This window comes from Bos javanicus, chromosome 10, assembly GCF_032452875.1.
Source record: "Bos javanicus breed banteng chromosome 10, ARS-OSU_banteng_1.0, whole genome shotgun sequence".
In the NCBI taxonomy this organism is placed as follows: Eukaryota; Metazoa; Chordata; class Mammalia; order Artiodactyla; family Bovidae; genus Bos; species Bos javanicus.
In genome coordinates this window covers 81,504,502-81,516,702 of record NC_083877.1, presented here as the reverse complement: position 1 = coordinate 81,516,702, position 12,201 = coordinate 81,504,502, and positions in this window count along the sequence as shown.

Here is a 12,201-nt window from a genome sequence, read left to right as displayed (position 1 = left end):
AATTAAAGTTTATTATATTTTAATTGAATTTGGTTCAACCATGCTAGGACACCCTTCCATTATAGGTAATAAAGAATTAACTGCATTACATTAAATGTTCTACAACAACATTCATTTCATACAAAGTTTGAAAGTAGTTACCAACATTTGCTTTCTGACTTGTATCCCTTCCATCTCCCCAAACCTCATAAGATACATAGAAGACAGAAAAGGGTTTGTGCCACAGGATGTGAAAGGCATTGTCAGAACTGAATATTGACGTTTTGCCTAAGTTACCTTGCATACTCTGATATGAAAAGTTATCATTGCTGTGCCATATGACTCAAGCAAAGTCCAGACCGGGAGTCAAAGTGCTAGTCTCTTAACAGTAATGTGTACAGAATGGCCATTTTCTCCCTTGATGGGCAAAGAAAGCATGTAAGTTAGCAATTACGTAACAAACCACAGCCAACTTAATGTCTGAAATTTTTTTTAATTTAAAAAGATTCTGTGCATTGACTGTTTCTTCTGGTACCACCTAGAGTCACATGGAACTGCATTCATCTGATGACAGAGGTGGCCTCTCTTTCCTTACTGGCGCTTAATGCTAACTGTAGACTAGAGTGCCTTGGTTTTTGTTCTCATGGCCTCTCATCTTCCAACAAACCAGACTGGACTTTCACTGTATGCGGAGGGGGTGTTCTCAGGGAATTGTTCTAAGAAGGCAAGTCCCAGTGTGGAAAGCACTAGTCAAGCCTTTGTTCTTGTCAAACTTGCTAATGTCTTATTGGCCAGACCAGGCCAGGGCCAAGCTTAGAGTCATTGCAGGATGGGACCTAAACTCCACCTCTTTTTTTAAAAAAAATACGTCACATGTACTTCCCCACCCCCAACCCCATTTTTCAGTTGTTCCATGAGGCATGTCGGATCTTAGTTCCCTAACCAGGAACGGAACTGGAACCCCCTGCAGTGGAAGTGTGATGTCTTAACCACTGGACAACCAGGGAAGTCCCCCTAAACTCCACCTCTTGATGAGAACAGTGCAAAGAATGTGTAGTCATTTTTAATCCACACAGAAAGAAGCCAAGCTTCAAACAGCAAAGACTAGGGGTCAGCAAACGTTTTCTCGAAGGATGAGATGGTAAATCTTTTAGGCTTGCAGGCCTTGGGTCTTTGCAGTCTGGGGTATGAAAGCAACCATAGACAATATATGAGCAAAAGAATGCGACGGTGTCCCAGTAAAACTTTATTTGCAAAGGCACAAGGTCCTATACGGTTGGTTTTTTTATATTTACAAAAACTTATAGTTTGAAGACCACTCTCAAGACCACTGCAGGTTGAATAGACTTTTAAGAGTGAAAATGAGAGAAGAAAGTCCCCAAATGTTGATCCCTTGGAGTTCCAAACTGACACATTTTCTAGTAATGGCTTTTTAAAATATTTTGCATCCTCCAAGAAAGAGAATGGAGAAGGCAATGGCACCCCACTCCAGTACTCTTGCCTGGAAAATCCCATGGACAGAGGAGCCTGGTAGGCTGCAGTCCATGGGGTCGCTAAGAGTCAGACACGACTGATCGACTTCACTTTCTCTTTTCACTTTCATGCATTGGAGAAGGAAATGGCAACCCACTCCAGTGTTCTTGCCTGGAGAATCCCAGGGACAGGGAAGCCTGGTGGGCTGCCGTCTGTGGGGTCACACAGAGTCGGACACAACTGAAGTGACTTAGCATAGCATAGCATAGCATAAGAAAGAGAAGCCAGGAAAAGTCCAATGAAAATTTCCCCTACTGTAATTTTGGAAATGAGCTGAACAGTGACCATTGTCAGACTTAATGAAGCAGCCATCATAGCCAGGTGCTGTGCTTAATTACTCAGTCGTGTCCAACTTTTTACAAGCCCAGGGACTGCAACTCATCAGGCTCCTCTGTCCATGGGGATTTCCCAGGCAAGAATACTGGAGTGGGTTGCCATGCCCTCCTATAGGGAATCTTCCCAAGCCATGGGTCGAACCCAGGTCTCCCGCATTGCCAGGAGAAGAACTCCTGGGTTCTTTACCGTCTGAGCCACCAGGGAAGCCCTGATAGCCAGGACACCATCCAAATCCAAGGATTCACATAAAACCTAGAGCAATATTAAGAACTCACTAGATACTTTATGGAAGTTATTTCATTTCATGCTTAAGAAATCTTGTTAGGTTAAAATTATTACTCCATGTTAAAGATAGAAAGATCGAACTTTGGAGATGTGAAGTTAAATGTCTCTAGTTAATGTTATTAATGTTAAAATTTAAACAGCCAAAATTTGAAACCAGAACCAGAACATTTTCTACCACATACTCTACCACGTTGCCCCTGCTTTTTGAGTTTGAGAGGGAAATAATCTATGTAGGAAGATAAGTTATTGGAAAAATTATGTATAAAAATTATTTGTAATCACTAGTCACACACACATACAAAATAGCATCTCTTCAAGTGCAGAAAAAAAGATGGGGAATAAGAAGAAATGGTAGTTTTCTCCTACCTATTTTAAATATGGGTAGTTTTCTCTGACTTGTGCATTAATAGAATGCAAGAGGTAAGTAGGGCCAAAAGATCAGGAGACAACTGACATTGAAAGGTTAGTTTATTACAGTTGCCAAGAAAAGAGGACACTCTATGTCTTGGGGGCCACACAGGGAAGCACTGATGCTGGTTGTAGGGCAGAGGGAGAGGGAGGAACTGTGGGCGAGAGCCTTTATTGTGGTTTCTGTGAGAAGGAACTGACCAGGCCAGGTAGGCAGGCTTAGAATGGATTAGTTTGAATAATGTCAATGGCCTCTGTAGCATAGGGGCTGTCCCTACTAGCTATCTGGTACCTAGCCCCAGGGTGATGAGGGCATGTGGATAAATGGCCCTAAGTGTGAGAGCTCAGTAAAAAAGATCGTTGGAATGTGAGCTCTGGATTGGCTCCTTTGTATTTGAAAACTGTGCTCATGAGAGAGTTGTTTATTATCTCTAAAAATGTACTAACCTCCAGAGGAGTAGTCCCTTCAGGGTCAGCAAGGCCCCAGATGTCAAAGCATCGAAATACAGAAAATAAAAGACAGTGATTATACTACCACTACTACTATAGTGGGTTCTCTAATTTTTGCTTTTACTCCAAGACCCACAGAAATAACTGAGATAGTCAAAGGTAATCAGAACTATCTAGAAAATAGCCAAAAACAAGGAAAGAAACAACGCAAAAAAAGAGGGTTCTGGTTCAAGATGACAATATAGGAAAATCTTGATCTCACAGACACACTGAGTCTACAGCTATGTATAGAACAATGTCTTTCAAAAACTTAAAGCCTGGCTGAGTGACGACTACACATCAGGCAAACAAGAAGAACGACATCAAACTGGGTAGGAGGCTGGGATGTAATCTTGCCATAAACCACCCCCAGCACAGTGGCATACAACCCAGAGAAAGTTCAAAACCTGAAGCTCCTCTCTGAGGAGCAAAGGGTTTATTTCCATACCAGTAACTTCAACTTTTAGGACCTGCACCAGAGAGATGATCCCCAACCACTTTGAAAACTAACAGAACCTAAGACTGTAGTAATCTGGGAGACATATCCTAGAAGGTCTGTGCACTGAGAGGAGCACCAGGACCCAGCTCATTGTCAGCTGATCTTGACCAGACTTAAAGAGGCTTGAAGATCAGGAACAGGACAAGGTGCCCACCATCACCACTTTTACTCAACATAGTGCCGGAAGTCCTAGTCAGAGCAATGAGACAAGAAATAGAAACAAAAGGAATCCAAATTGAAAGGAAGATGTAAAGCTGTCATTGTTCACAGGACATGTCACAGGATGACATGACACTATACATAGAAAATCCTGAAAGCTACTAAAACTCATCAATGAATACAGTCTATATTATTTATTACAGTAGCTTACAGTTGTTTAAACTATAGTTGTAGTTTATATTATAAAGTTGTATAATACAAAATTAACATACAGAAATTTGTTACATTTCAGTACACTAACAACAAGCTATCAGGAAAAAAAGAATCCCATTTATAATCATATGAAAAGAATGAAATACCTAGGAATAAATCTGAGGGAAAATGACTGTACTCATAAAACTGTAAGAAACTGATGAAAGAAATTGAACACATTACAAACAAATGGAAAGCTATACTCTGCTCATGGATTGGGAAAATTAATACTGTTAAAATGATCTTACTACCCAAGGCATATACAGATTCAACGTATATTTTCATTAGTTATGAAAATACCAATAGAATTTTTCATAGAACTAGAACAAATAGTTCCAAAATTCGCATGGAAAAAACAAAAGACCCTGAATATCCAAAGCAATCGTGAGAGAGAGGAACAGAGCTGGATATATTACATTTCCTGAATTCAAACTATACTACAAAGCAATAGTAATCAAAAGCCACGTTATATGGTAATTACCTATTATGAAGGAGGCAAGAAAATACAACGGGAAACAGCCTTTTTGAGAAATGGTGTTGGGAAACACTGGACAGGTACACAAAATAATAAAACTGGACAACTTTCTCACCCACATGTGTAAATAAATTCATAATGGACAAAAGACTCAAATATAAGTCCTGAAATCATAAAACATCTAGAAGGAAACATACGGCATTCTTTGACTTTGGTCTTAGCAATGTATTTTTGGATATGTCTCCTTGGGCAAAGGAAACAAAAGAAAAAAATAAACAAATGGAACCTGATCAAACTTAAAAAGTTTTGCACAGTAACAGAAACTATTGACAAAATGAAAAGACAGCCTGATGGATGGGACCAGGTATTTGCAAATGATATAGCCCATGAGGGGTTAATATCCAAAAGATACAAAGAACAGCTCAACATTTTTTTTTTAAAGCTGATTGAGACATGGGCAGAGGACCTGAAGAGACATTCCAAAGACATACAGATGACCAACGGGCACAGGAAAAGATTCTCAGACTTCCCTGGTGGCACAGTGGATAGGAATCCGTCTGCCAATCCAGGGGACACAGGTTCAATCCCTGGTCTGGGAAGATTCAACATGCCATGGAGCAACCAAGTTCCTGTGCCACAACTACTGAAGCCCGCTCGCCTAGAGCCTGTGCTCTGCAACAAGAGAAGCCACCGCAATGAAAAGCCCACGCACCACAACAGAGAGTAGCCCCTGCGTGCTGCAACTAGAGAAAGCCTGCGTGAAGCAGCAAAGACCCAGCGCAGTCAAAGATAAATACATACATACATAAAAACGTAAAAAAAGATTCTCAACATCATTCATCTTTACAGAAATTCAAATCAAAGATACAGTGAGATATGACCTCACACCTTTCAGAATGCTTATCATCAAAAATACAAGAGACAACGTGTCAGTGAAGACGTGGAGAAAAGGGAAACTCATGGACTGTTGGTGGGAGTGTAAACTGGTACAGCCACTATGAAGAACAGTATGGAGGTTTATCAAAAGCTAAAAGTAAGACCTCCATATGTTCCAGCAACTCCACACCTGGGTATGTAGAAGAAGAAAGGCCATCACTGACTTTTCTGTCAAAACTTTGGAGGCTAGAAGGGAGTTGCATCTGGCATCATGTATTTAAAGAGCAGTAACTTCCAATGAGTATAATCTATAAAACTATTGAATCACTATGTTGTATACCTGAAAACAATGTAATATTGTAAATCAAATACACTTCAATGAAAAAATAAGAAATTGTCTTTCCTCATGGTAAATTGATTTTAGGCTGAGCTCAAGCATACTTGTATCTGTTTGAATATTCCTGAGTGCACTAATTTTTAAAAAATCCTTCAGTGTTGCTTACAACACATTCATACAGTAGGACATTCTTCTTTTCTAAATGTTAACATGAGTGGTACTGGTTCTAACTAAAAGATATAATCCACAAAAGAAGAAATCAAGTGAGATAAGTTGCTCATGGTAACTACCTTATTTTGAGTTGAGTTCATCTACAGGCAATCCTATGCAGAAATGATTTTTGAAAACACAAAGAAAATGATGTATAAGACAGTGATGATCATGATAATGATGTACGATTCTGAAAAGAGCTACAAAGAAGCTGAAGTCAGAACTTTTTTTTTTTTTAATAAATCAACTCTTTTGAGGTATACTCAGTATACAATATAATGCTCAGAGTTAACAGTGAGGTTTGACTTGTAAGTACCATCCTGTCTTAGCGTGTTGAGACTACTACAATAAAGTACCTTAGACTGGGTGGCCAGACATCCTGGAATGTGAAGTCACATGGGCCTTAGAAAGCATCACTATGAACAAAGCTAATGGAGGTGATGGAATTCCAGTTGAGCTATTTCAAATCCTAAAAGATGATGCTGTGAAAGTGCTGCACTCAATATGCCAGCAAATTTGGAAAACTCAGCAGTGGCCACAGGACTAGAAAATGTGAGTTTTAATTCCAATCGCAAAGAAAGGCAATGCCAAAGAATGCTCAAACTACCACACAATTAGACTCATCTCACACGCTAGTTAAGTAATGCTAGAAATTCTCCAAGCCAGGCTTCAGCAATATGTGATCTGTGAACTTCCAGATGTTCAAGCTGGATTTAGAAAAGGCAGAGGAACCAGAGATCAAATTGCCAACATCCACTGGATCATGGAAAAGGCAAGAGAGTTCCAGAAAAACATCTATTTCTGCTTTATTGACTATGCCAAAGCCTTTGACTGTGTGGATCACAATAAACTGTGGAAAATTCTGAAAGAGATGAGAATACCAGACCAGCTGATCTGCCTCTTGAGAAATTTGTATGCAGGTCAGGAAGCAACAGTTAGAACTGGACATGGAACAAGAGACTGGTTCCAAATAGGAAAAGGAGTTCGTCAAGGCTGTATATTGTCACCCTGCTTATTTAACTTATATGCAGAGTACATCATGAGAAACGCTGGGCTGGAGGAAGCACAAACTGGAATCAAGATTGCTGGGAGAAATATCAATAACCTCAGATATGCAGATGACACCACCCTTATGGCAGAAACTGAAGAAGAACTAAAGAGCCTCTTGATGAAAGTGAAAGAGGAGAGTGAAAAAGTTGGGTTAAAACTCAACATTCAGAAAACTAAGATCATGGCATCCAGTCCCATCACTGCATGGGAAATAGATGGGAAAACAGTGGAAACAGTGTCAGACTTTATTTTGGGGGGCTCTAAAATCACTGCAGATGGTGATTGCAGCCATGAAATTAAAAGACGCTTACTGCTTGGAAGGAAAGCTATGACCAACCTAGACAGCATACTAAAAAGCAAAGACATTACTTTGCCAACAAAGGTCCGTCTAGTCAAGGCTATGGTTTTTCCAGTGGTCATGTATGGATGTGAGAGTTGGACTATAAAGAAAGCTGAGTGCCAGAGAATTGATGCTTTTGAACTGTGGTGTTGGAGAAGACTCTTGAGAGTCCCTTGGACTGCAAGGAGATCCAACCAGTCCATCCTAAAGGAGATCAGTCCTGGGTGTTCATTGGAAGGACTGATGTTGAAGCTGAAACTCCAATCCTTTGGCCACCTGATGCGAAGAGCTGATTCATTTGAAAAGACCCTGATGAAAGACCCTGGGAAAGATTGAAGGCAGGAGGAGAAGGGGACGACAGAGGATGAGATGTTTGGATGTCATCACCGACTCAATGGATATGAGTTTGGGTGAACTCTGGGCGTTGGTGATGGACAGGGAGGCCTGGTGTGCTGCAGTTCATGGGGTGGCAAAGAGTCGGACACGACTGAGTGACTGAACTGAACTGAACTGAGACTGGGTGGTTAATAAACAAGAATATTTCTCACAGTTCTGAAGGCTAGTAAGTCCAAGATCGAGACACCAGCAGAATTAGTGTCTGGTGAGAACTGCCGGGAGCCGGCATATTGCATATTGAGTGCATATTGCATATTGCATATTGAGTGCAGCACTTTCCACAGCATCATCTTTCAGGATCTGGAATAGCTCAACTGGAATTCTATCACTGCCAGGAGCCAGTGTGAGGAACTCTGCCCATGACAAAGGTCATGAGGAAGGAGGCTCGGCATACGCAAAGGCGGGATCGAGCTTCAGGAGTCCCCCTGGAAATTCTCGAGCATATACCCCCAAAACCAGAGTCTGCCTACTTTCTGCTTTGTGCTTTCACCTATACCTCTGACTTTACGGGGGGCTGTCCCCCACTACCTCTTTCTGAAAAAAGAGTTAGCTTACAGTTCCAGTTAATAATTCCTGGGTGTGACAGTGTTTAACCTACAAACTCCTTTGGAAATCCTCTAGCCTGCCTGAATAGGTTTTTCTGGCCACATGTGATTGTTCAGAGCCTCCCAACTGTGAGAGGCAGGAGATGTTCTAAACTGTCTAAACACAGATTCTTTTGAGTAGTTAAAAGATTGATTAGAAATTGTATTGGTGAAGGGATTTTCACTTGTTGGGCCAATGTTTGCTGCTAAGTTTCCATATCCCTTACCTGCTGTGTCCCTGGCAGTGTACTGATTAATATAATTGGTGTAAGTAGTAGCTTTAATGTTTGTAACCTGGGACCCTTGAGTTAATTCTTTTTCTTGTTATAGCCCACCACACCTTTGCGCTGTAGGAATGCAACTTTATCTAATGCTTTTGGAGGGTGGCTCCTGACCAATCACCTTTAGAGAAAAATAAGTTTTCTGAAGAAAGGGTCTTAAAATGTTAACGGGCCTCCGGGCCAGAAGATGATGCAAATCACCTAAGCTTTTGCATATGATAAGTTTGCAGGAAGAAAGCCTGGCTTGCTGCATGACTCTACCCCTTCCCCCATTATCCTCTATGCATAACTTAAGGTATAAAAACTACTTTGGAAAATAAAGTGCAGGCCTTGTTCACTGAAACTTGGTCTCACCATGTCGTTCTTTCTCTTACCTTCTGGCTGAATTATTCAGCCTCTTTTCTCCACTGAATTTCCTCACTGAGCTATCCTTATTTCAGCCGCTTTTCTCCACTAAATTTCCTCACTGAGCTATCCTCATTCTATTACTCTTTATATCCTTAATTAACGTTTAATTAAGCAATTGTTTCCTGATCTTCGCCTACGCCGTCTCTTCTTCGAATACCCTGGATCAGTCGGGGCTGGACCCCGGCAAGAACCATTCCTGGTTCATAGATGCACCTTCTCACTGTAACCACAAAGGGCAGAAAGGTTGAAGGATCTCTCTGAGGCCTCTTTGTAAAAGCACCAATCACCTCCCAAAGACCCCAGCTGCTAATACCATCACCTGACAGGGGCAGGGGTGGTGGTGGGGCGCAGTGCTTAGGATTTCAACATGTGGATTTTGGAAGGTAACATTCATCTTGAGCACACCCCAATCAAGATACAAGTTTCCCATCACTCCGGAAAGTTCTCTCTATCCCTTCATTCCCTCACATCAGGAAACACTGATGAAAATTCCATTCCCTTGTATTGTTTGGACTGTTCCAGAACTTCATACAAAGGAAGTCCTATATGAAGTTTCTTTGTTCTGGTTTCTTTCTATCATCATCCTATCTCTGAGATACATCCATCAGTTCAGTTCAGTTGCTCAGTTGTGTCTGACTGTTTGCAACCCCATGAACCGCAGCACGTCAGGCCTCCCTGTCCATCACCAACTCCCGGAGCCCACCCAAACCCATGTCCATCGAGTCCGTAATGTCATCCAACCACCTCATCCTCTGTCATCCCCTTCTCCTCCTGCCTTCAATCTTTCCCAGCATCAGGGTCTTTTGAAATAAGTCAGCTCTTCTCATCAGGTGGCCAAAGGATTGGAGTTTCAGCTTCAACATAAGTCCTTCCAATGAACACCCAGGACTGATCTCTTTTAGGATGGACTGGTTGGATCTCCTTGCAGTCCAAGGGACTCTCAAGAGTCTTCTCCAACACCACAGTTCAAAAGCATCAATTCTTTGGTGCTCAGCTTTCTTCACAGTCCAACTCTCACATCCATACATGACCACTGGAAAAACCATAGCCTTGACTAGACGGACCTTTGTTGGCAAAGTAATGTCTTTGCTTTTTAGTATGCTGTCTAGGTTGGTCATAGCTTTCCTTCCAAGCAGTAAGCGTCTGTTAATTTCATGGCTGCAATCACCATCTGCAGTGATTTTAGAGCCCCCAAAATAAAGTCAGCCACTGTTTCCATTGTTTCCCCATCTACTTGCCATGAAGTGATGGGAGCGGATGCCATGATCTTAGTTTTCTGAATGTTGAGCATTAAGCCAACTTTTTCACTCTCCTCTTTCACCTTCATCAAGAGGTTCTTTAGTTCTTCTTCAGTTTCTGCCATAAGGGTGGTGTCACCTGCATATCTGAGGTTATTGATATTTCTCCCAGCAATCTTGATTCCAGCTTGTGCTTCCTCCAGCCCAGCGTTTCTCATGATGTACTCTGCATAGAAGTTAAATAAGCAGGGTGACAATATACAGCCTTGATGTACTCCTTTTCCTATTTGGAACCAGTCTGTTGTTCCATGTCCAGTTCTAACTGTTTCTTCCTGACCTGCATACAGGTTTCTCCATGATTGTACACATGTCAGAAACTTGTTCAGATTTACTGAGGGTTTTCCCACTAAATGAATATGCCAGTCTGTTTGCCATTCATCTATTCAGTACTGGTTGTTTGTTTCCAGTCTGTGGAATAAATCCATGCATTATGCTGCTATATATATATATATATATATATATATATATATATGAATCATTGTGGGGAACTTCCTATGGTAGAGTCACCGAGACATAGAGCAAATGTAAGTTTAACTTTATAAGAAACTATTATCCACCCTAATGATGCCAAGAAATGCAATTACAGAGGGGTGTGCAACAACAACAAAAAATTGTCGCTATCAGCAAGGTTCCTAGAAACTACCGAACTGTAAGGAAAAAGGAAGAGGTGGCAGTATACTCAGTGGCCCTCCACCTGACATGAAATCAGGTATTCGAGGCAAAATAATACTTAGTGTAGACATGACTGTAGCTGCATTGTGTATTCGTTTCATACTTCTGTTAGCACGAATTTTGCTGGTATCATTTTTCATGTAATAGATGTTTTGTAAGAGAGAAAATAGGAAACAAATTTTAATGAAACAGAAAATCCCTGAACAAAAGAAACACTAATGGAGAAAATCACAGTGGCACTTACTGGAAGAAATGATGAATAATCACTCTGGTAATTACTTAATTCTACTGCTATTTTGGTGAAAGAGGAGAGTAAAAAATCTGGCTTAAAACTCAACATTCAAAAACTAAGATCATGGCATCTGGTCCCATCACTTCATGGCAAATAGAAAGGGATAAGTGGAAACAGTGACAGACTTTATTTTCTTGGGTTCCAAAAACACAGCTGATAGCGACTGCAGCCATGAAATTAAAAGCCTCTTACTCCTTGAAAGTAACCCTATGACAAACCCAGATAACATATTAAAAAGCAGAGACATTACTTTTCCAACAAAGATTCTGTATAGTCAAAGCTATGGTTTTTCCAGCAGTCATGTACGTATGTGAGAGTTGGACCATAAAGAAGGTTGAAAGCCGAAGAATTGATGCTTTTGAATTATGATGCTGGAGAACACTCTTGAGAGTCCCTTGGACTGCAAGGAGATCAAACCGGTCAATCTTGAAGGAAATCAACCCTGAATATTCATTGGAAGGACTGATGCTGAAGCTGAAGCTCCAATACATACTTGGCCCTCTGATCTAATGAGTTGACTAATTGGAACAAACCCTGATGTTGGGAAAGATTGAAGCAAAAGGAGAAGGGGAAGGCAGAAGATGAAATGGTTAGATAGCATCACCAACTCAATGGACATGAATCTGAACAAATCCAAGAGACAGTAGAGGACATAAGAACCTGGTGTACTGCAGTCCATGGGGTCGCAGAGTCAGACAAGACTTAGGGACTGAACAGCAATGAACAAGAACAAAATGTTGGCACTAACATTATAGCATCTCTTATGCCCTACCAGGGATTGATTGATTGACGTTTCAATCAATGAGTGTTCTCTATTTCTTCTCCCAGATGAGTTCTGCATAATTTTTCTTTGCACAGACTTTTCCAGGTATTAGAGTTGTAGTTCATGTCAGTGCACCTAGTTTCAAAGAAACATCTTCCCTTTTGTGCAGTTTCATCTCCAAACAAAATACCATGGACAGAGCATTGCATAGCTCTTCTCAATCAGACTCGTACCACGTGACAACTCCTAAAGCCACGAAAACGTTTAGCTCATGAAAGT